We start from the raw sequence: 5661 nt of genomic DNA on the forward strand, positions 1-5661 counted from the left end.
AAAGGCAGGTCCTTGTGTGCTTCAATGTCACTGCAAAGATGCTGAGATACGCAGATGTCAGTGGCATTATGGAATTGTGTGTTTTTCTAGCTCAAGTGCCATGTACATTCTCAACTGGCTGGGGGTCAGCACAGAGCAAAATGCTTACCCACTATATTTTTGATAAAACATAGAAGTGGGAAGAGTAAAAGAGATTGTGAGCTTAGCTGATGTAATGGAATACTAAAGTAAAATGATAAATGCAAAAGCAAGTTCTGTTTCTGAAGATGATAAATCACACATTGAATAGGTTATGTCCCAGATACTTCTGTGCTGAACCAATGATCCATTCAAGACCTACCTATAGAAATAAAGATCACTTTCTTTTCCTTTATCGTCTCTTCTCAGGTTATCATTCTCAAAGTTTCAAATTACACAACCTCTCACGGCCTGTTGAATCCCCTTGTCCTTTTCTAAGTCTGAATCATTCCACTATTGCTCTGGGAAGTGACTGGGACTACCGGTGAAACTGATTTCGACAGCCTTTGCAGCAGGCCCAGGTCTCAGCAAGAAGTGCTCAGCACAGCCAACAGTGAGAGGCTATAGAACAAAGGCAGTCAATCACCAGCAAAAGCTGTGCAGGAATTTCTCTTTCACCATATCCTACCAAGAAGACAGGGAGTGGGGATAAGCAGGCAAAGAAAAGACAGATCTCCTCAAATGTTTATGCATATTCTTAAGTACTAGCTGTCAAAAAGCTCACTTTTTTTTTTGATGGTAGTTGCAATGGCAACTTCATTGGCCACCGTCACATTGCCTAGGGTACTGAAGCATCTACCTTCCATTCTTTTTCACTGTCTTTCCACCAATTCTCGTTCCCTAATAGCTCAGTGACCAGTAGCCAATCATATTTCTTCAATTTGCTGAAGGAGAAAAGAAAATCTTATTGGAGGAGGAAGGATAATTAGGCAGGCAACCAGGGTCATAGTTACACTCAGCTGGTAAAGGCCCTTTTTTATTACTAGCACACCTAGGATGGGAGAGTCTTTCTCCAGGAATGTGAGGGGGGATGTCAAAAAGTTCATGGAAAATGTGAATTATGGAAGAACTATCCTGAATTTCAAAAAATTTTCTGCACCAAAGTAAACTTATCTTTTAATTCCATTTTCCATAAAATTTTTGGAATATGCATATTGTATGCAGTTGGCACTTTGTACATTGACTTGGTCACTTACAATGTATACATTTAATGTAACTACATATGGCAGCAAAAAGAGTATATAGCATTTCAGAAAAAAAGAAGCACTATTACCAAGTGGCTAGAAGGAGTGGTTTGCAGATAAAGTGACCTGGGTTCCTGTGCCACCTTCTGCATTTAATAGCTTTGTGTGCTTCTGGGCACATTACCAAACCCAGTCTATATAGATATGAAAATAATGGAATGTAAAGTGATCATCCTGGTTTCTGATAACTATTGTCAATTGAAAGAAATCAGGAAAAAAGTATAGTGGTACAGTAAGTGTTCAAAAAAAGTATTTTTATTGGAAATGCACGTTGAAGGGAGTAGTCAGTGATTAGCAAAGTATTTTCTTCTCTGAAATATGCTTGCTGAGCATATGGACTATGGACTTAGTCGAACCAAATCCAGCCATGTAATTCAGGTCATCTGGATTCTCACTGCGTGTCATTCCCAATCATGCGTCATAGTAGGAACCTTCATAAGAGGCTGTTCCTCAGGCAGCAAGTAGCTCTCAGGGCACTGAAACGTCAAACATGGTGACCTTGCTCTCCTAGTCTGAACTCTGCCTTAGAGACAGATTGCATGACACTAAGAGCTGAGGCCATGGGATTTAATGTTAATATAAAGATCTAAGAGCCTTTTCTCCTCCAACAACTACATTTAGGTGCCCTGTCTCTTTTCCCCATACCATTTAAGACATGGGAGTGTGTAGCTAGGAAAGGAGGTCTGACTAAATTTAAATCCTCATCCTGGTCTCCATGTAGTCTGCCTCTTTTATATTTGTTCTCTGATCAAGAATAAAATGTTTCTCCCTTCTTTCTATCTATAGAGAATTGTGGAAACAAAACCTAGTTCACGTCTATGAGCCACCAATTCCCTCGCCATGTGGTCTGCACGGTGCCCAGACCACTGACAGCCTCTGAACACATCCTGGGGTCTTTACTTTGTTTTTTTTTGTTTGTTTGTTTGTTTGTTTGTTTGATTTTTATTATAATCCAATGGTGTTTAATGACATCAATATTGATGATTTCATGATGGTTCCTTGGTTTATGACATTGCAACATATTGTTTTTTTTAACTTCTATTTAATGAATATAAATTTCCAAAGTACAGAATATGGATTACAATGGCTTCCCCCCCATAACGTCCCTCCCACCCGCAACCCTCCCCTTTCCCACTCCCTCTCCCCTTCCATTCATATCAAGATTCATTTTCGATTCTCTTTATATACAGAAGATCAGTTTAGCATACATTAAGTAAAGATTTCAACAGTTTGCTCCCACACAGAAACATAAAGTGAAAAATACTGTTTGAGTACTAGTTATAGCATTACATCTCAATGTACAGCACACTAAGGACAAAGGTCCTACATGAGGAGTAAGTGCACAGTGACTCCTGTTGTTGACTTAACAAATTGACACTCTTGTTTATGGCCTCAGTAATCACCCTAGGCTCTTGTCATGAGCTGCCAAGGCTATGGAAGCCCCCTGAGTTCACTGATTCTGATCATTTTTAGACAAGGCCATGGTCAAAGTGGAAGTTCTCTCCTCCCTTCAGAGAAAAGTACCTCCTTCTTTGATGACCCATTCTTTCCACTGGGATCTCACTCACAGAGATCTTTCATTTAGGTTTTTTTTTTTCCCCCCAGAGTGTCTTGGCTTTCCATGCCTGAAATACTCTCATGGGCTTTTCAGCCGGATCCGCATGCCTTAATGGCTGATTATGAGGCCAGAGTGCTGTTAGGACATTTGCCATTCTATGGGTCTGCTGTGTATCTCACTTCCCATGTTGGACCATTCTCTCCCTTTTTTATTCTATCAGCTAGTATTTGCAGACACTAGTCTTGTTTATGTGATCCCTTTGGTTCTTAGTCCTGTCATTATGATCAATTGTGAACAGAGATTGATCACTGGGACTAGTGAGATGGCATTGGTACATGCCACCTTGATGGGATTGAATTCGAATCCCCTGGTATGTTTCTAACTACTGTTTGCACATCTCTTCCCTCTCTTATTCCCACTCTTATATTTAACAGCTTTGACAGTCTCTCAAGGGCCGAGAGGAAACAGCCATGTGTGTCTCACATCTCTCCCTCTCTGCTCACACCATGCCAAGAGTTGGCTCTAAATTTTTTCAGGAGAACATCTCCATCAGCTGTGCGATATACTTTTTTTCTAAATAGAATTTTTTTCCAACTTACTTCCTGATACAATGCTCCTATTTTGAGAGCTGCAATTTGTATGATCCTTCTCCCATCTTATCACTCTTAAAGAAAAGGACGTTTCCCCTAAATTCTGTATTCATTGCATGTCTTTCATGAGTTTTAAATGTTCATGAAGTGGAAAATGCCTTCAGCCATCTCTAAATCTAGTTTCTCACTCACATCTCCAATCTAGTTTCTCAAGATTTGCAGAATTTGGCAGTTTTATAATACAAGGCCAAATTTTGAAAGACCTACGACCTGAAATGACTGCTTTCTTCAACAGCAAATGTATGCAGGACTCACTGCTTATAGCTTTGTTTTTTTTAAATTATTCATTTATTTGACAACCAGAGAGACACCAAGAGAGCTGCCATCCACTGATCAAGTCCCTGCATGCTTGTGAAATCTGAGGCTGGGCTGGGCCAAGGCCAGGAGCCTTTGTCTCCTAGGGTCTGCTTTAGCAGGAAGCTGGAATGAGGACCCAGAGACAAGTATTGAACACAGGAGGCCTGGCATCTTAAGGGCTATGTCAAATGCCTGCCCTTATAAAAAGTTTTAAATGAAAAGGTCAAAGGCTTTTAAAGGCTGGATCACGAAGTACATGTGTCTGAGTTGGGGATCAAAACAGACAAATGAAATCCCTTGTCCAGAGTTTAGCTCACTGACTGAAGAACTCTGACACTTTCATGGTTCTATATTCACTGTGGTTCCTTGCTGTTATTGTTATTTATTTATGTTGGCAAGACAACCATTCACTGAGAATCTCAGCAATTAAAAGCAAAAGCTTATTTTTCCCCATTGTAAAGGAGAGATTAGAATTTCTCTTCACATTTTATTTCCTTTTTCTTTAATCAACCTGTTTTATATATCTCAGGCAATAAAATTACTATTGCTTTGGGAACAGTATTTTGCATTTTAATAAGCTTTCTTTTAATATATTGGTTGGGCAGTGTTATAAATAGACCTCTTATTTCTGGGGGAGGGGACTCAAGCATGACTGCCTAGGAGAAACAGAAAGAAGTAATACACAGATCGCATTCTTAAAAGGAGCCTGTCACAAAATGCATTGGTTTCTACATGACTCCACATTTACCATACAGAGTAGTGTAAAAAGACCAAAGGAAAACTTACAAACACAAGAGCCCTTAAATGACACTTGTCATGAAAATATGTTTCAAGACTGATAGAATCTGGAGAACATTCTTAACCTAATTTTCTTCAAGCTGCAAAATTTCCTTTGTACAACATATATCTAGGGCTCTCATTATCAGATATCTTGATGATGATGAAAGGAGTATCTTTACTGTAAGCACATTAGCATTCAAAGAACCCCTGTGGATGTTTCAAAAAAAAGTCACTACATCACAGACGATAGTTTAATGACCATTGACTCTACCCAATTTTCCCTCCTCTCAGAAAGTGTAAAGCATCAGGCCTAGGTCAGGGAAAGGTGATGGAGAGAAGGTAAATTGCCAGTTACAGCCATTAGTTCTTCAAAGAAGGTCAAAAATATGAAGGAATGAGTAGTAAGAGGCTCCATGATACCAGGAAGCCAAGCGAAGCTTAATTACTATTACAGAAACACAAGATAACATTCTGCTGAAGCAATTCACAAGATCAGTGACAGCTCTAGAAATAAACAGAAAACTGACCAGCCTTAATTATATTTTGCTGCATTGTTATGTGACAGTATCACCTTCTATTTAAATAATAGAAAAATATACTTTATAGTTTAGAGCGGGTTCTCTGTTAAAGAACTGAATACCCATAGTGCACAAAGCACAGTTTAGTAAGACTCAAGTCTGTCTGTTTGAGCATGAATATGAAAGTTATATATGGGACAAAATAAATGGTAAAAAAAAGAGAAAAGAGTGGACATTATCACAATGTTGGTGAGTAGGAAGGTAAGAATACTCAAAACAATAAATTGAGGTCAATATACCACGAAGACTAAATTGGATGAGTAAACTATGGCCTGAAGGCCAAATACAACCACTGTCTGTTTCAGAAATAAAGTTTGATTGGCTCACCCATTTGTATACATTTTGTCTATGGCTGCTTTCAAACCTTAACTGCAGAATTGGACTTTGATGGTGCATCCAGCCCAAAATAGCTAAACTGTTTGCCATGTGACTTTCTACATAAAAATGTACTGACCTCTAGACTAATAAAAGAGGGATAAATGACTAAGATTGCCAAGTAGGATCATGACTTATTCCAGTCAGTCAAAAATATGCCT

This window comes from Oryctolagus cuniculus, chromosome 5 (genome assembly GCF_964237555.1).
Source record: "Oryctolagus cuniculus chromosome 5, mOryCun1.1, whole genome shotgun sequence".
Taxonomy (NCBI): Eukaryota; Metazoa; Chordata; class Mammalia; order Lagomorpha; family Leporidae; genus Oryctolagus; species Oryctolagus cuniculus.